Below are 20062 nucleotides of genomic sequence, written 5' to 3' on the forward strand. Positions count from 1 at the left end.
AATATTGAAGGGCCGGGAATGCTATCCCTCCAACATACCATCCCCTTGTCAATTTTAGTAATGATATCCTATCCCAGAGGAGCCTTTGGATAACTGCATCAACGTCTTGGAAGTATTGGGTGGGAGTCCAGGTATGGAGTGTTTGTGGAGAATATAAAGAAAACGAGGCAGTGCCATAATTTTGAACAATGAGGCCTTTCCCAGCAAGGACAGGGGCAGGTCTCACCAGTGTTGTACATACCCTTTCAGGCACCACAGTGGGAGCTCTGAGTTACGTTCATAAAATATATTTGGCTCCCTTTCGATGGAAATTCCCAGATATCTAAACCCATCTGTCACCACCTGAGCCGCACATATCCTGGGGAGATGTGGGCCTTCATCATGGAGCACATATATGAGAGACTTGTACCAATTATTGTGTACCCTGAGTATTTACGAGAGAAGTCAAATATGTGGAGTATTCTATGCAGCATCAGCAGAGTATTGTTGGCATACAAGGATACTGTGTGTGTTTATATCCAATATCTTAATTGCTCAAGCTTGCATCTCCTTTCCGAAATATTTTGCTAGTGGCTGAACGATCAGGGGTGAATAGCAAGGGGGACAGCAACAGCCTTGCTTACTTCCTCTTTCTGTGGTCCACCCGAGATATCTGGCCTCTAGAATACACTCATACGGTAAGTTAGTTGTATTAATATTTTACCCAGCTAAGATAATTGGGACTGTAACCCATCCTGTTCAGGACTACCAACATATATGTTCAGTTTCGTATGCAAATTGCTTTTTCGTTAATCTGGTTGTATTGGGCACTGGCACGCTTTCTTTTAATCTATGTGTTTACTACTGTTTGGATCATGTGATTAAGCTTAGATTCCCTGAACTTTCTGTACCAGAGTGCTGACCACGTGAAACAGTCTTTTTATGAGAATCTTTTATAATATTTTGGGATCATACTTAGGGGCCTTTACGACCCTGAAGCTATAGGATTGCCTGGTTTCCAGTAATCTGCCCACCTGCCCGCCCTTATTATACACTTTTAAGAATCTATTTTGGGAACTGCGCCACAAAAGTTTGATAACATTTTGGGCGAAGATAGTCAGTCCTTGGAGTCTTTCTCATGGGCAGCCCATGTATGGCCACTTGTTGTTCTTCATTCTTGAAATCTAAATCCAGTTCAGTAGTCTGACCAGTGCTATGTCTTGGTTTCTGTTCAAACCCCAGGAACTCCCACAGCACCACCTCCTTGTTTGGCGCCTGTCTTTAATACAAGTTTGTTTCATATTGAGAGAGGGTATCAATAATCCCCTTTGTTTCACTGCTAGTATTTAATCCAGTCTTTCCAGGATCAGTATTCAAGCTGAAGGTCGTTCTCTTTTCAAAAACCAAACCAGAAGTCTCCCTCTTTTCAAAAACCAAACAAGAAGTCTCCCAGACCTTTATCCATCCCCATGCAGTTTGTCTATATTCACTGTGAGCAAATTTGCCTGGTGCATCCCAAGCCCCCCCAGCTCCCCTTGACTCTGGTATTAATACCCCCTTTGTAATGAGTCCCCAAAATCTTGTCTCTGTAGTTGCGCCAGCCGTTGTTCTTGTTGCATTCTGTTTTAATTGTCACATGTATAGCTTATTCATACGTTCGAGGAATGTGGGCTGCTGAATTCATATCTGTGCATAGATCGCCGCCTAGTGTTGGGTCTGGATGATTGCACATTGTTGTCCTGGAAGAGTCTTTGAAGTATCACGAGATAGGTGGCTCCTCCCCTGGACTACAGTGCGCATGGGCATCGACTCCATCCTCAGATTGTTTTTTTCCGCCATTGGGTTCGGATGTCTTTGAATTCCCTCTTGTCGGAATCGATAAAAAAACTTTCTTAAGACCAAAAGGTCTTTAGTCTAATCGTCGGTATAGTCTTGCATTCGGTCTTAGTTATTCCAGCTCGGTCCCGAGCCGGATTCCCTACGCCTGCGTGCTTTCGACGCGGAAGGCCCAGTCGACGCTTCAGACCCTATCGACCGTTCATCATGGACCGTAGTCCATTTAAGAGATGTCCCGACTGCAACTCGAAGTATCCCCACATCGACGTCCACCCGGTGTGCAACAAGTGTCTGTCGCCGGACCATGATGAAGCCAAGTGTATGGCTTGTTCCCGCTTCAGGTCCAAGAAGACGCTTAAGCTTTGACGAGCTGCGCGCCAGGAGGCCCAGCATGCTGGACCGGCGCCTGTGGACATCTTCGATGCAGGGGATGTCGAGGAAGAATCTACCAGGGACATCAGTGAGTCGAACCCCGCGTCGGACGTCGACTGCGACTACGACGCGGAAGCCGAAATGTTCGAAGCCGAAGAAGTCGTCGACGAGGTAGGAGACGACGACGGGGCCCTCGGGGCCATGGAGGCTAGCTCGGACGAAGAGCTTCCTCAAACTGACTCTGGGGCCGTGCCAATTCATAAGGCTCAGGTCGACGGATCGCCATTAGGCCTTACCCAAGATCTTACGATGGATTCTACGGCCCCGCCTTCGGGCTCGTCCACGGACATTGCTGCTGAGCCGCACCCTGGCAAATCGAAACCGAAAGTGAAACCTACGGTCTCGACACAAGACACTGCGCAGGCGCCGTCCTCGAAACCGAAAGTGCGCATCGCTTTGGTCGGATCCAAGGCCTTGGAGCCCTCGGCGCCGAAGAAGCAGAAGGGTGCTGTCGAGCCGAAGGCTCAAGTCAAGGGCGTCGAGACGAAGTCTGCCGCGCCGAAGACTAAAGTCAAGGTGGTCGAGCCGAGTGCGTCGGCGCCGAAGACGGTCGACACCAGCAAAGGACTCGGCGACCCAAAGAAAGCTCTCGGTGACCCGAAGAAAGGACTAAATGACCCGAAGGTTCTCGAGACTCCGCGTCAACAGGACAGGGCCAAAAGCGGCGCACCCCGAGAGTATACTCGTGGTGAGGCCTCAAAGGATTCCGTCGAACTGGCGCGCCCATCCACCGCTTTCACCAAGAAGGTGACGGACTCCCTACAGCGCATCAGGGACAAGACCTTATCGGTCAGACCGAAGGATCCTCCGCCTCCTAAGCCGGTTGAGAAACCTCATAAGGCGTCCACGCCCATTCATTTTACGTTCCATCCTTAATCACACGGTGAATCCAGATCACCAGTTTGGCCCGGAGGTTGACACCACCTTAGAAAAAATTAAGAAGGACACAAACTGCTAAATCCATGGGTGCCTTGCAGTCCCAGCAGTTTCGGGGTGGGTCTTTTCGTCGCTCAAGCACTAGAGGTGTTTCCAGAGGACAGCTCTCCCAATCCACGCAGTACTACAAAGGCAACACGCAGTCCACGTACACCAACAAGAGTCGAGGTGGATATCGTGGTAACAGCGCCAAGGGCAGAGGTCGTGGAAACAACAACGCCAGATCCTCTGCCACCAACAAACAGTGACGCCTTGTCACTGCCCCCCGACCACGCAAAATCGGTCAGGGGGAGACTCCAGCAGTTCCTGCCAGTCTGGAAAACCATCACCACAGACAGGTGGGTCAAAAAACTTATACAATACGGTTATTGTCTGGAGTTAATATCCACTCCACCCAACATACCCTCAAGACACCGTCCTATGTCTGCCGAGCATTTGCACTTATTGCAGCAGGAGGTCATCGTCATGCTGCAAAAAGGAGCAATAGAGCTCGTGCCTGTGCAGGAAAGAGGCACAGGGGTCTACTCCCTGTACTTCTTAATACCAAAGAAGGACTGGTCCCTCAGGCCCATCCTGGACCTCAGGCCCCTCAACCTCTACATCCTGTCGGAGCACTTCCATATGCTGACCCTGCAGCAGGTGCTCCCGTTGCTTAGTCAGGGGGATTTTCTCGCAACTTTAGACCTAAAGGATGCGTACTTTCACATACCACTGCACCCTTCACACAGGAAGTACCTCCGGTTCACCATCCAAAACCAACACTACCAGTTCAAGGTTTTGCCTTTCGGAGTCACCACGGCCCCCAGGGTGTTCACAAAGTGCCTAGCGACAGTGACGGCGCACCTAAGGAGACAGAACATCCATGTCTACCCTTATCTGGACGACTGGCTCATCCAGGCGAAGTCAGCCCAGCAGTTTGCCGCCCACATGTCCCACACCATTCACCTCCTTCACGATCTGGGATTCTCACTGAATTACCCAAAATCCCATCTCCAACCCGCCCACATATGGCAGTATCTGGGTGCGACCATAAACACTCTGGCAGCCACAGCACAGCCAAACTCAGTGATGGTCAGCAGCATTCAATCGCTGATACAGAAGTTCAGACCTCAACACTCGCTTCCAGCAAGAGTGTTCATACAGTTGATAGGCATGATGGCCTCCTGCATCTCCATAGTCCCGCACGCGAGATTACATATGCGTCTGCTTCAGGAGTGCTTAGCACGTCAGTGGACTCAGGCTCACGGCCAGTTGAAACACCTAGTGTTGGTGAGCGGTCGGGCATACAACTCTCTGCATTGGTGGAATCCACAAAACCTTTGCAAGGGACGACCGTTCCAAGAGCCTGTGCCACAGATCATCCTGACAACGGACGCTTCTCTCCAGGGATGGGGAGCCCATGTACTCCATCACACTGTGCAGGGACTATGGACGCAACAGCAACGGAAGATGCACATCAATGTTCTGGAACTGATGGCAATCTTCATGGCACTAAAAGCTTTCAAAGTACATCTGTGCAACAAAGTCGTGTTGATCCGGACGGACAACATGACAGCCATGTACTACATTCAGAAGCAGGGAGGTACCCACTCTCCGCAGCTGTCTCATCTGGCTCAGAGCATGTGGAAGTGGGCCATTCAAAGGAACATCTTCCTCATGGCAGAACACCTCCCGGGCAAGGACAATCAGATGGCGTACCTGCTCAGCAGGTACAGCAACCAAATGCACGAGTGGGAGTTGCATCCATCAGTACTCCAACCGTACTTCCAAAAGTGGGGCCATCCAGAGATAGACCTGTTCACCACAAGGGAGAACGCAAAATGCCAAAGCTTCGCCGCCAGGTTTCCACACCCACAGTTGCAGGGCAATGCGATATGGATGAACTGGTCAGGCAGATTTGCGTACGCTTTTCCCCCAGCACCTCTATTACCGCTGGTGGCACGCAAGCTCAGGCAGCACTCGATGACTCTCATCCCGGTTGCTCCAACGTGGGCTCGCCAACCATGGTACACCACATTTCTAGAACTGTCCGTGGTACCGCATCAAAGGCTACGCCTCACACCCAGCCTTCTGACGCAGAGCCATGGCGACATTCAGCATCCAGATCCGTAACAGCTCAACCTGGCGATCTGGCTCCTGAGGTCCTAGAGTTTGGCTACCTGAACTTGCCTCCTGACTGCATGGACATCATCCGGGAGGCAAGGAAGCCCACCACAAGAGCATGCTATGCGGCGAAGTGGAAGCGGTTTGTCATTTACTGTGCAGACCACAACATTAACCCGCTAGATGCATCTATTCATAACATCATTTGTTATCTTTTCCATCTGTACAAATGTAATTTGGCCTATGCTTCCATTCGCATACATCTATCTGCAATGGCTGCTTATCTCCAAAACAGGCAGCACCTCTCACTTTTCAGGGTACCTGCCATTAAAGCCTTTCTAGAAGGGCTCAAGCGAGTCATTCCTCCGCGGACTCCGCCAGCTCCGGAGTGGAATCTCAATGTGGTCCTCACCAGGCTGATGGGTCCCCCCTTTGAACCACTGCATTCCTGCGAGATTCAATTCTCGACATGGAAAGTAGCTTTCCTTATAGTGATTACATCGCTGCGACGAGTTAGTGAGCTCCAGGCCCTAACTGTCCAAGAGCCATTTATTCAAATTCATTCTAACAGGGTGGTGCTTCGCACTAACCCTAAATTTCTTCCTAAAGTAGTATCTCAATTCCATATTAACCAAACTATTGAATTACCTGTGTTCTTCCAAAATCCTGAGTCATTGCCGGAGAGAATGCTCCACACCCTTGACGTCAAAAGGGCCCTGATGTATCACATTGATAGGACCAAGGATTTTAGGAAAACTAAACAGCTCTTTGTTGCCTTTGCGCCACAACACAAAGGTAACCCCATTTCCAAAGCTGGTATAGCTAGGTGGATAGTTAAATGTATTCAGATCTGCTATCTGAAAGCCGAACGTACTCTCACCATTCCACCACGGGCCCACTCCACGAGAAAGTTGGGGGCCTCCATGGCTTTCCTTGGAAATATCCCTTTGGAAGACATATGTAGAGCAGCCACATGGTCTACCACACACACATTTACAAAGCATTATTGTGTTGATGTGCACTCCAAACAGCAGGCAGCTGTAGGGCAGGCTGTTCTGAAAACACTTTTCCAAACTGCTGCAGCTGCCACGGGCGGCCGCCGCTAATGGAGGGACTGCTATGTATTCTATGCACAGATATGAATACAGCAGCCCACATGCCTCGAACCGAATATGCTACTTACCAGTATGCATCTGTTCTTGGCATGTAGGGCTGCTGACATTCATATCGCCCGCCCTCCTCCCCGGCGCCTGTAGCAGGCAGAGTTCACACATACTTCTAGCATGGTCATCATTCACTTAGTTTCACTCCATCTTGGTCACAATGGCTAAAAACAATCTGTGGATGGAGTCGATGCCCATGCGCACTGTAGTCCAGGGGAGGAGCCACCTATCTCGTGATACTTCGAAGACTCTTCCAGGACAACAATGTGCAATCATCCGGACCCAGCACTAGGCGGCGATCTATGCACAGATATGAATGTCAGCAGCCCTACATGCCAAGAACAGATGCATACTGGTAAGTAGCATATTCGATTCTCTCCTTAAACCCACCTTCAAAAATCCCAACTCATTTGTTCTGTTACCTGTTGATCCCTAGTTATTTTCCAAGTCAGTCTCTATTGTCGCATGTATATCTGATACAGACGGTGTATCCTGCAGATGCTCTGGATTTAGTCCAAGTTGGGACAAGGAGTTTTCCCAGATAGTAGTTATTTGGCACAGCCATGTAATACTGTTTATAGTAGGCAGTGCTAAAGTGAAAAAATGGATTAGTAGGTTTGGTGAGGTGCTCCGTTGCTTTCTGCTGTGCTGACAGCTGTTGTTGCTTCTATTGTTCTATTTTATTACTGATATTCTCTTTCTAAATGGCAACTGGGATCTTTGCTGTGGTAAAAGTGGAGGTTGCTGTGGATATCCCGATCATTGTGCTAGCTGTGGTTACAGCTGTTTTGTAAGCGGTCATAGATGTAGCCCCTGCTGTGCTTCCAGTTATTGTTAAAGCTGTTCTTTAATTATTCACCTCTTACAGAGGAAAAACAGTATTGTGATTCTACATCATTAGTTCAGAAAGAGCCAGGTCTTCGTTCCTGAACTTTTCATACGTTTGAAGGTTTTTTTTGTCATTGATGTGTGGTAGATTTATAATGTTGCCGCTTGTACAGGAAATACAATTCCTTCAGTGCCGACTGGCATAGGGGTTTGTGTTGATGGAGCTTCAGCTGTGCCAGAATTGTACTACTTTGGGCAGCATGAATGTCAAATGCAGCGTTAGTTTTTGTTGTAAAGAGCTCTGAATAGTAGTGTTAGTTCACATTTATGATTTCTTTGGGGGTGTACTGGGGTCTTTTACCTGAGGTGTAGATCTAAGTTATGTCTAATGTTGCCCACAGTAGACGAATCAGTCCCACCAGCGTTTTCCCTAGTCTATCCCCTCTCCATAGCATCTAGCTGTTGTGTAATGTATTTAGGAATCTAATCTTGCTCTCATCCTCTTTCCAAAATTCAACATGTTTAAGGTTAAGTAAGGTTAGACTAGTCTCCTCTGGTCGTACTCTAATTTGGTGAGGAGCCGTTTTTATGGATTTAAATACTCCTTGGGCCTTCGATATGCTTTCACCTCCAATTACTGCTTTCAAGGCATCTCTTAACGTGGCCGTAGTGGAGACCACTTTCATATTGATCTACAAAATAAGAAAGAATAGCTGCTCTAATCTCTAATGTGTATACCGGATCAAGCAGGTCTGTGGGCTGCACAATCCCAGAGGGCGGTTGTGGAGGGGATTCGCAAGGTAAGCGGTCAGAGCAGGTTCTCGGAAGGTAAACTATGGAGTCAGTCCATCCTAAGAGCACCACCAGAAGACCAGTGTAGAGTGGAAACCAGGCACCGCTGAGAAATATGAGAAGTCAACTGAGTTAGGGTGATGTTTGCGGTAGAGTCCAATAGCTGAAATTGAGCCATAAAGTCTTGGACTTTGGTCCGGGCACGGTTGTGGCACCAGTATGATCTAACCCAGGTCGGAGGGCAGCTTTCAAGTCACCGGCCCATATAACAGTAATGTAATGCATGGTGGATTTTAGAGTGCTGCTTGTCACCCATGAGGGTATCCAGGCGCGGAGTAAGTGAGAGTAGGCATGTGGTGAGATTGGTCCTGTGTGCAGGCAGACTTGATGGTCCCTTAAGAGGGCTAATTGAAAGGCCAGGACTTCATTTCTTGCTGAACTAAAGAAGTGAGGAGTAGGCCCTGCTGTGTTGGGGGAGGTCGTTCTAGGATTTGATGGCTTGGAAGGAGAATGATGAACCCCATGTTCAGCATCTGAGGATGTGCAGTGTGTGTGAGTGAGAGTGATGCTCAGCGAAGTTGTTTGTGGGTTGGTGGAAGTGAAGCTGGTGATTAAGGTATGCTGGTCCTATGTTGAGTAGTGACTTAAATGCATGTGTGAGAAGTTCGAACTGGCAGCGCTTTTAGTTGGGAGCCAGTGGAGCTCCGAGATGGTGTGGGCTAGGATCAAAGCAGGAGGTCGAGGACGAGTCTGGCGAAAGATTTTGGATGGTTTGAAGTCTGTGAAGTAGATGGGTTGGTATGCTGGCGTAGAGTCCATTGCTGTATTCCAATCTGCTTGTGATTAGGGACTGTGTGATGGTAAGTCTGGTACCCATATGGGAGCCACTTGAAGATTTTATGTAGCATGCAGATGATGTGGAAGCATGAGCAGGGGACGGCGATGACTTAGGACTTCCTTGGTGAGGGTGGTGTCCAGGATGAGGCCTAGGTTCCTGGTGTGGTTGGTTGGGGTGGGAGTGGATGCAATATCGGCAGGCCACCAGGTGAAGTTCCAAGGTTAGCTTTTGTTCCTGAAGATCAGTACTTCCGTTTTGTTGGTGTTCAGCTTGATGCATTTTTCTTTCATCCAATTAGTCATGCTGGTTATGCATTCTTTGCAAATTGTCTTGGTTGTAGCATTGAAAAAAAATTGCTGGGTGTCATCAGCATAGGAGATGAGGTTGTTTTCCTTGAGATCTAATCAATCATGTAAGCCAGAGGAGCCATGCACATGCTGAAAAGTGTGGTGCTGAGTAATGATCCCTGTAGGAGTCTGTAGTTGAGCTCTTTGGTTTCTGATGTGCACAATGTGACCCTCACTCACTGTGTTCTCCCGGATAGGAAGGAAGAGATCCATTTAAGTGCTGGTCCTTGTATTCCTTCTGTTTGTAGTCCGGCAATGAGTGTGTGGTGGTAGACGATGTTGGAAGCGGTGTCGAGGAGGAGGAAGGTGGCGGTCTGTCCACGGTCAAAGATGATGCGGATGTCGTCTGTGGCAGCGATGGGGGCTGTTTCAGTGCTGTGGTTGTTTCAGAATGCTGATTACAAGTTGTCCAATAGTCTCTGGTGTTCTAGGAGATCAGGAGAGGTTGTCTGTTGATGGTCTTCTCAATGACTTTGGCTGGAAAGGGAAGCAGCGAGATGGGCCGGTAGTTGCTGAGTTCTTTGGGGTTGGCTGAAGGTTTTTTGAGAAGGGTGGTGTCTTTGCCATGTCTCCAGCTATCTAGGAAGGTGGCTGTCTTGAGGGAGGTACTGATGGCGGTGAGTGCAGCTCTGCGCGTGGCTTTTCCCAAGTTGTAGATATGATGGGGGCAGGATTCTGTGGGTGCTCCTTTGTGGACTGTCTTCATTATTGCTGCAAGGACTGGATGGATGGGGCTTCCATGCTGAGAGTTGGTAATTTTAGTTGGATGAGATTACAGGCTGGGGAAATCGATTGGGGTGGGGGGGTGGAGGTGGCTAGTGTTTGAAGTTACTGTAGATCTCGGTGATTTTTTTCATGAAAGAAGTTGGAGAGTTTGTTGCAGAGTTGTTGTGTTGGGGTTATTCTGAGGGTTGTGGCTGTTAGGTTGGTCAATTCCTTGACAATGGCGAAAGGTTACTTGCAGTTGTTCGAGCTTTATTTGATTCCAAGGGTCAGAGCCTTTTTTTTTCTTGGTTTCTTTCACTTGATGGTGTTGGTGTCTAAGTGCAGCCTTGTAGGTTCTTCTTGCCGTGGTTCTACATTTCCATTCGAGTTTTTCGGAAACTCTTTTGAACTCTGAGATCAGCGTTGGATCTTTTGCCTTTGTGTTTTTCAGGGATACCAGGGCATTGATGCAGCTGGTTATCCAGTTGTTGAAGTTGTTTGGGTCTTTGAGGAAGTTGTTGCTGAGGTCTGGGTCGTATAGGTGGCAAGCGTTGAGCCATTCTGTTTCTGTAACGTTCTTTCAGCAGCGGCTTGGGCTGTTGCTACACTCTGTAGGGGGTTATATGGAAGTGGACAATGGAGTGGTCCATCCATGTGAGTGCAGTGATGTGGCTGACTTTACCCTTGTCGCTGGAGAAGATGGGATCCAGGGTGTGTCTGGCAATTTGGGTAGGGCCTTCTATGAGCTGGGTAATGCCAATGTTCTGTAGACTTTCGAACAAGTCTGTGGAATTTGGGTCCGTGGGGTAGTCCAGATGAAATTTGAGATCACCTATTGGTATGGCGAGGGTTGCGGTGAGATCAGTGAGGAGGTTGCTTAAGTGGGTGCGAAATCATGTGGGCTGGTATGTGAGGCTGCTTTTGATGGTGCTTTTACTGTCTGAAGCTTGAAGTACATGTGTTCCAAAAAAGTGGCTTCTCTGTCACTTCAAGAGGTACACTTGCTGGTGTCTCTGGGAATGAAAGCGAGGCTTCTTTCTTGTTTATGGGATTGGTCCTGGTGCCGGATTTTGTATCCAGTAGGGGTGGTTGTGGCGATGTTTGGTGCCGATGTCGAGCTGAGCAGGAAGAGGAGGTCCGGTTGAAGTACTTGCTGAGTGAGAATGTGTTGAGTGTTGAGAATGTGTTGAGAAGCATGCTTGCGAGTTTGTGTTATGCGGGGCGGGTGTGTGGTGCCTGATCGATGAAGCAATCGGGGGCTTGGGGGGGGGGGGGGGGGAGTGTGGGGGGTGGGGGGAAGAGATAACTGACAGACGAGACCAAGAGGTAAAATGGAGCAGCAAGAGGAATAAAAGATGCAAAAAGGGGCAGTTGGGAGGGATAAAGCTTGCAAAAAGAAGCAAATTGATAGACCGGGGGCAGATAACTCAGATGGCGCAAACAAATGAAGAGTAGTTGGATCTCAACTCCATTAGAGTATGATGAGAAGTAGCAATTAGAATTCCTCCTATTAGTAAATTTTCTTTCGTGAGAGTTTGCCACTTGAGTATCTGGTAGGAATGCCGTGTCGATCTTGTCGCTGATGAGGTAAGACAGGATCAGACATGCTTTGCAGAGTCATTTATTCCGCTGATATTACAGGTCAATAGTTTTTCTTTGGCCGAGTGCGAGTCTTTTAGGTGGGCTGTGGGTCATTGGGCGAGAATTACATATGTGGCTGCCATTGACCATGCGCAGAGTTGCTCTGTGATCTTCTTGCATCATGTAGTGCCTGGGAAATATGCCTACCAACTTTGGTCCTCCCATATTGAGTCCAAACATCTTGACGGACCAAGCCCTCAAACACAACTGGTGTATACAATGCTTAAACATAGTTGCAAAGTACAATAGTGTGATTAGCATTACTCAGTTCTCTGAAGGCGGCCAATGGTGGTCTTGCAAGCTGTTTAGTCCCAGCTACATTGAGTACATATTGCTTTGTGGTTCAACTGCTTCGGGTCCATCTCCCTGCCAGTCCTCTTGGGGGCCCGAGGGGACTATAGGTATTGGTGTTGCCTTTAGACATTGTGGGGAATATTCAGCTCAAACGGTGCCCCAAGGAAAAGTGAATGTTTGATAGTAGATTGTAGGTAGTTTGCCTGACCTCTGAGGATGCAGTCTTGTGGCATGTACTTTTTTAGTATGTAACACGAAGCAACCCCAATATTAACCTCTGCCCTCCCTTACCCACTTTTCCACTCGATGCTAAATATAACAGTAATAAGGTAGTATTCCTGGGCTTACCGGGCATCTACTTATCGGTAAACCCGATCAATTGACTAAGGGTCTGTATGTGCAACCCAGCGATCATATTACATAGAAATGGACAGCAAGTCCTGCATTCAACAGTAGCACTTGAAGGTAAGAGGGTATCGTCTTTGGTGATCATTTTAAATTACTCGAGAAACATGTCCCATGCATATAAAATATTTCTGTGGATTTGCTTGTTCCTCCATATATAGTAATGTACTCTCAGCCTGGCCCCATAAGTTCAGCATTCGTACCCAGTTAGTTACTGCAGGTGCACTTTTGTGTTTCTACTGTGCTAATATTAGGGGGAGTCCATGAACTTTATCTCAGGACTCAACTGGGCCAGACGAGGAAAGAGACCAAGAAGCAGTTCTGCTGGCATGATGGGTATGGAGAGGTCGGGTGTACTCGTGAGTATGTGCAAGATCCTGTATCTGTAGCTGGTCAGAGGTGTGTATAGTGTGAGCTAGGTCCTTTTCCCAAACTATGCACAGTATTTTACGGTATTGGTTCATCTGTTGTAAAAAGGCACTGTAGAGCCACCTAACAAGCTTACCTTGGCATCCTGCCATGTGGAGTGTTTGGTACTCTTGGTGTGTAGGTGGTAATGTGTGCCGTATAGGAAATAGCTCCTAAAGATGATGCTTGGTACGTTAATATGTTGGGAATTGCCCAGGTCGTAGAACGTGCTCAGTCATTAAGGTGGGGATATCCATCATCTCCCCGTTAGAGAAAGATCTCATTTTACGTGATGACTTAATGATTGCTTAATAAATGTATTGGCATAATTTGGGAAAACAGTGATATGTGTTTTTCCTGCAGTGGTAACAAGCAGGTTAGAGCATGGCATAAGGCTCTTCCATTTCACTCCGTTTCTCCTTGATTGGTTCAAATTTACTTTGGGCTTCCTGGACAGATTGGGTGAAATCTGGATAGGATGAGATTGTGGTGCCATTGAATTGTATGATTCTTTTCTCTGGAACTAGGGGAAGAATAATGATTCTGTAGTTTAGTAGTTTTGCCATGACCGGGTGTCAAGGGGCCCCTACAACCAGTCTAGGCGTAAGTAAGTGGTGTGCTCTCTCCACCACAAACACCGACCAGGGAGAGGGTCTCTCGGACATTCACAGAGGCTAGTAGATTTTCAACATAGTGTTCTGGCTGCTGATATTGGTGGTCGTCAGAATGCCCACTATGCGCAGGTTTGAGCAGCACAAGCAGGTCTACAGGTCCTGTCTTGGCTTTTAGTTTTTCCAATCCCAACATGAGGTCCTTTTAAATCTTGTTGCGATATATATTGTCATCTACTAAGTCTGATATGCGCTGCTCCGCCATATCAACTCTGGTGCTCTGATATCCAGTCTCTCCTTCATAATGACTATTTTTGCTGGGTAGAGTCTATTTTTATAATGATGACGGCCAGTCAACCTCTCATTTCCGACTGTAGTGTCTTAAGATCAATGGATTACTCCATGGTGTGATTCTGGGTAGATTCAGCGGAACTGTGCATTTTGGGGTGCGGTTCTGGAAACGCACTCCTTTTTTTGTTGCCCTCAAAGGGTAGCTTACATTGCTGCTTGCCTGATTTTCCCATCACGTTCAGTGTCTCAGTTGCCCCTAAGTTCTTATATCCCACCAAGTATTGGATGTGATCCTGTAACAACGGCAAGCAGTTCTCTGTGTGGAAAATATTACACAGCTCCTAATTAGAGAATAAAGAGAAAACTGAAAAATCTACACCAATTCAGAATGGGAGCTGGTACTTGGGTATATAGTTGAAAGTAATGGCAGTGCAAGTTTCAAGCACCCCCAAAGGAAAATTTGCACGGGATTATTAAAAGCGTAAAATGATCTATATGATTTACCCTAACGTAATGGACTCTTTCCACAAATGTATGGAATTTTGTGAATATTATCCAGTTCTAGAATGACTCGGTGAACAAAAATGAATTTGTTGTGAGCATTCTTACTATTTGCACAATGATATACTGTATTGTGGGACTTGACCTAAGGTTAAAAAATAAATAATAAAGACATAACTTTGTAGCATTGTGTCTGGTGGTGGCAAATAGGTGTATCACAATATATTGGCTCCAGAGATCGGGCAGGTGTATGAGATACAGTGTAAGACTGTAGGTGGGAAGTCTCTGCCTTTGATATGTACTGGTGACAAATTACAGCAAGATCTGTCATATCGAGGGCTCCTTTTGTTGGTATTTGTGAACATTGATAGTGTTCAGAAGGATTCCCTTAATCCCAACAATGCTTACTCCCAGAAGGAATCAAATATAAGTTGGTCTTGTCTGTCTAAAACATGTTTAATTTGTTACTTCCTAGTGTGTTATTTCTTTTCCAACGCCAGGTAAATTCATGTGTTTTATTACACTAAATCGATACAAAATAAAATATTAGGTTAGTCAAGGGAATGGTATTTTAGTTTGCCTGGGGTTGCAACTGTAGCATCTGGTTTAGGTACCGTTCTCTCTTGTGCCCAAACAAGCCAAAGAACTGCGCTCGGTCCTACTTACCTTAGTATAGTGAGAGCTGAGCAAAAACTGCTGTTTCCTGTGACCACACTTTCAAAGACCGGAATGCTGCCACCTCCATTTGGTAACAACATGATTGAAGATTTTGGACTTAAAGCAGAAAATGCATACTTATTAATTATCAGAGAAGTATTTCTACTTATGATGTACATACCTTAATAAAATAAAGGTAGAAGGTAGAAGAGGCAATTATCTGATGGTATGGACATTACAAAACCTTTGTTTCATATAAAAAAATAAAACACTGTTACAATTGCCGTTTAAAAATATCACACATATTACTTGCTATCTGGGTATGATTAGAGGCAATGGAGATGTAAATGGGTGAGATATGGTAATATCGATTGCAAAGATGAAATTTGTAGTTTCCCAAAAATGCAGTGCATATTGCAAACCAAACAGTTTTAACAACTATATTATTTTGTAGATCTGGCTATAAATCTGCCTTTCAGTGTTGAGAATCTCCTAAAACCTTCAGTGAATAAGGTGGCACAGGAATACAAGACTGGGACAGTTGAATCCCAAACCATATGTTCGGACAGTTGCATCCAAATCAATGTTACTTTCAGGCTATACCATATTTTATTTCATTTATTTATTTATAAAGTTTTATATAGCGCAAACAAGATCCAGAAGGATATCAGAGCGCTTTACAAAAAGGATGGAAGGAGTATCAACATTAAGTAGGAATAAAAGCAAGAATAATCACATAATTACAAGACGAATGGGTCAAAGAAGAGTAATACAATAAGCAGGTACATAGCGGACTAAATGAGGGGCACACTATGAGATAAAGAAGAGCAGCATCCAATGATGGTCTAATGGTTGTAGGATCAATGACCTTGAACAGGTGAACCTAGCCCAATTAAGGTAGCAATTTGTTCATTAAGAATCTTTTGACTTCCAGTTTGAAAGCAATCGTTGAGGAGATTCTGCGTATTTCCGGTGGAAGAGAGTTCCACATCTTTGGGGCGGCGCCGGAGAAGGCTCGCTGACAAGTTCTCTTTTTCCTAAAGATTAATGGTTTCAAGAGGAAAGTGTTAGCGGAGGTGCTGTTACTGCTCGAACGGCCAGGTCTTGCGGAGTCTCCTGAAGGCCAGCAGGTCCTGGGTCTGTCGTTGGTGGATGGGGAGGGTGTTCCAGGTTTTGCGGCAAGGTGGGATAATGATCTGCCGCCGGCGGTCGCTCGACGGATTCTTGGGACGGTGGCAAGGGCGAGGTCAGTGGAGCAAAGCTGGCGGTTAGGGGTGTAGAATGTGAGTCGTTCATTGAGGTACACTGGTCCGGTGTTGTGGAGTGCTTTGTAAGCATGGGTGACGAGCTTGAAGGTGATCCTCTTCTTGACGGGGAGCCAGTGCAGGTCTTTCAGGTGGGCTGTGATGTGGCTGTGGCGGAGGATGTCAAGGATGAGGCGTGCAGAGGCGTTCTGTATGCGTTGTAGTTGTTTCTGGAGTTTGGCTGAGGTTCCTGCATAGCAAGTGTTGCTGTAGTCCAGTCTGCTGCTGACGAGGGCCTGGGTGACCGTCCTTCTGGTTCCGATGGGGATCCATCTGTAGATCTTGCGGAGCATGCGGCGGGTGTTGAAGCAGGAGGAGGAGACGGCGTTTACTTGCTGGGTCATTGTCAACGCGGAGTCCAGGATGACTCCCAGGTTGCGTGCGTGGTCAGTGGGCGTGGGTGCAGCTCCCAACGGGGCGGCCCACCATGAGACGTCCCAGGCGGGGGGGGGGTGGATCCGATGATGAGGACCTCTGTCTTGTCCGAGTTCAGTTTCAGGCGGTTGTTCATCATCCATTCGGTGATGGCGTGTGAGATGATGTTGAGGTCGTGCAATCAAGCAATGTTGGCGTTAAAGAGTGTCGGACTGAGGGACGATCCTTTGTGTACACCGCAGATGATCTTGGTGTCTTTAGAGCGAAATGGGGGGAGGCGGACACTCTGTGTTCTGCCAGTGAGGAAGGAGGTGGTCCAGTCCAGTGCTTTGTCTCGGATCCCTGCGTTGTGGAGGCGTGTGCGTAGGGTGTGGTGGCAGACTGTGTCGAAGGCGACCGAGAGGTCCAGGAGGATGAGGGCCGCGTTTCTCCGTTGTCCAGCATGGCCCTGATGTCGTCGGTGGCGGCGAGGAGGGCTGTTTCGGTGCTGTTGTTGCTGCGGAATCCAGATTGGGACGGATCGAGGATGTTTTCCTTTTCTGGGAAGGAGGTTAGTTGCCTGTTTACAATCTTATCAATGATTTTTGCCGGGAATGGGAGGAGGGAGATGGGCCGGAAGTTCGTGAGGTCCTTGGGGTCTGCCTTGGGTTTCTTGAGTCTGGCGTTGATCCCGGCGTGCTTCCAGCTCTCCAGGAAGTTGGCGGTCTCGAAGGAGCTGTTGATGATCTTGCGGCGGTAGGGTGCGATGGTGGAGCTTGGTTTGTTGAAGATGTGGTGCGGGCAGGGGTCGGATGGAGAGCCGTAGTGGATGGTGTTCATGATTTTATTGGTGTCTTCGTCGTTGACATGGGTCCAGGAGAGCAGGGGGTCAATGTGGCTGGGGGGCGGAGTGTCTGTGTCTGACAGGGGGGCCTGGTTGCTGAAGCTGTCGTGGATGTCTGCGATCTTGCGGTGGAAGAAGGTGGCTAGGGAGTCGCAGAGGTCTTGAGATGGCTGGATGTCGTTGGAGTTGGAGCTGGGGTTGGAGAGTTACTTCACGATGTTGAAGAGCTCTTCGTTGTTGTGTGCATTGTTGTCAAAGCGCTCTTTGAAGGAGGTCCTTTTGGCGGTTCGGATGAGTTGGTGGTGTCTGCGGATGGCGCTCTTGTAGGCTGTGTTGCTGTCTGGTGTCTGTTTGTGGTGCCACTTCTTCTCGAGGCTACGGCAGGCCTGCTTGGATGCCTGGAGATCGGCGGTGAACCAGATGGCTTTTCTGTTGGTGCGGCTGTTCGAGGGTTTCTTGATCAGGGCGAGAGTGTTGGTGCAGTCATCGATCCATTGCCTGAGGTTGAGGGCGGCAGAGTCGGTGTTGGTAGTGTCTGCTGGTGGGTTTCGTGAGTTAGCTAATGGTTCCAGGAAAAGGTTGAAGAGTATAGGAGATAGAGAGGACCCTTGGGGTACACCCATGAGAACTTGGGAGGGCTGGGAGAGAGAATGGTTTGCCTTAACTCTTCGTGATCTGTGGTGGAGGATGTGAGAAGTTAGCCTGGCATATGATGTCCACTAGTTCTAGTGGGCACCTTGCGCCAGTCTAATCAATCCTTATTGATGGTGGTTGTAAAGTCAACCTTATAGAAAGCTATCCTAGTGGTAGCATGAACCAGCAGTCTTCAGGCTAAGACTTAGTAGGCGAGTTAAGCAAGTTGTTTTACCATATATAATCCCTTGAATACCAAATGAAAGGACACCACACAAGGTATATATCAAATATATAGGTATTTAATCTAAACACAACCCCTCTGCACTCTTTGAGGTCAGAGGTCAAAATGCAATACAAGTCACACAGTTAATATACAATAAGTTGCACAGTATACGTTATGCCCTAGGGGCCTCACAAACCATATACTAAGAAAGTGGTATAAGTTTAGACAGCAGGCCTAGGGCCTGTGGAATCGCTGGGGTTACTCTAAACAACCAAAGGTTAGGAAGTAGGAGGCCCACGGGAGACGCGTGCAGTGTCTAAACACAGTCGCGAGTTACCATTGACTTTCTATGGGAAACGAAGAAGTTACAAAGTTACTGTTTAAGGACACTTCCGGATGGACTAGGATGGAACCCTTTTAAACTAGGACACTTCGAAAGTCAAGACCCACGGGAGCACCGGAGTACTCGTGTTACCTCACCCAGGGAAGCAGGGTGCATAGGTGTCTTTTCGTGTCGGGTTTCGTCGTCGTTTTCTATGGAGAACTGCAAAGAAGTGCTGCAGGCGACCAGAGAAAGTGTCCGGGTGGATCCAAGGGTGGATCGGTTATGTGAATAACCTGAAAGCAGAGGGGACAGAGTCTGGGTCACTAGCCAGTAACCAGGAAGGAAACCGGCGATGTCGGGTGCTTCAAGGTGAAGAAGGTGAGTTTGTCTCTTCAGCCACGAGGTCGAGGAGGCATCGACGATGACCAGGCGCTGGATTCGAGCTGTCCCACAATGGATCTAGATGACTGCGGTGTCGGTATCCGGATTGTACACAACAAGCCTTGGCAACCGCAACCCACGCAGGATGTCGAGATTGACTCTGTTGCAGACCAGCAAGGTCTGTGGCACTTCTCCTTTTCAGGGAAGCTGGAGCAGGCCTGGAGCAACCAGGAAAGCAAAGTAAATTGAAGATGGCGTCTTCAGGGGCTTCAATAGCCAACGGGCAAGGAACCGGGAAGACGTGTCGAGCTCATATGCAAAGGCAGGGCCAATGGGACACTCGCGGAGTGTGGGGGCCTGGGCTTCGGTGCAAATGGTGCTCGGGGCTTGGGCTTCTCGTGCCCCAATGCACAACTTACTGAGGCTTGAGGAAAGGAGTGCAGGTAGCAAAATGCAGGGTGTCCAAGATGTCCGGTCCCACGTCTCTCGTGTCCGCCACGGGTCTCAGCTTTGCTGTGGATGTGGATCCGGGGTCAGAAGTCTAGAAGTCCAGTTCTTGAGTCGCAGAGTCTTCGGGTTCCGACGGGATCCTTGAAACTGCAGACCGGCGAAGTTGCTGGTGGTGCCTGTTTGCACAGGGTGGTCACTCCTTGACCACAAGGGAGATATTTTCCGTCTTCTAGTCAGAATGGAATGTCGCAGGTCCAAGATATGTCTTTTAAAGATTGGTCCAGGATAATCTAAAGTCATGGGGACTCAGCTCCTATACTTATGCTAAGGATGAGGGCTGGATTACCTTACAAGGTCTCTCCTATGGGTGGACCTGAGAAGGGGTGGTTACACCCCTTTTCCTTTGTCCAGTTTCGCGCCAGAGCTGGGGCTGGAGTGCCCCAGCAACTGGTTTGAACCGCCCTATGCATGGAGCACCTTGTGTGCCCCAGGCAGTGTCTAGATGCATTCACTGAATGCAGCCCTCCCTACCCCAATACACAAAACCCCTGTCTGGGGAGGTGCTGGCACCACCCTGGACAGAAAACCTATTGTCCAGGCCGCCCTTGCTGGAGTTTCCCCCAGCAACAGGAGGTCAGACTCATGTCTGTGGCAGCAGCATCCATTTTGTGATGCTGAGGCTCTGTTTAACTTTAAACGGGTAAAGCGGGGCGCCAGGTTTACACACAAGCGGAATGGCTGCGATTCTTTGAGGCTCCCGCTGTCCGGTTAATTATCC

General features: G+C 48.1%; 1 protein-coding gene across 4 annotated transcripts in view; it reads left to right on the forward strand.

The window, feature by feature from the left end:
* Positions 1 to 20062, forward strand: part of DDHD1 (DDHD domain containing 1) — a 463741-nt gene that overhangs the window by 168103 nt on the left and 275576 nt on the right. The gene's annotated exons all lie outside the window — the stretch shown is intronic.

This window comes from Lissotriton vulgaris, chromosome 9 (assembly GCF_964263255.1).
Source record: "Lissotriton vulgaris chromosome 9, aLisVul1.2, whole genome shotgun sequence".
NCBI lineage: Eukaryota > Metazoa > Chordata > Amphibia > Caudata > Salamandridae > Lissotriton > Lissotriton vulgaris.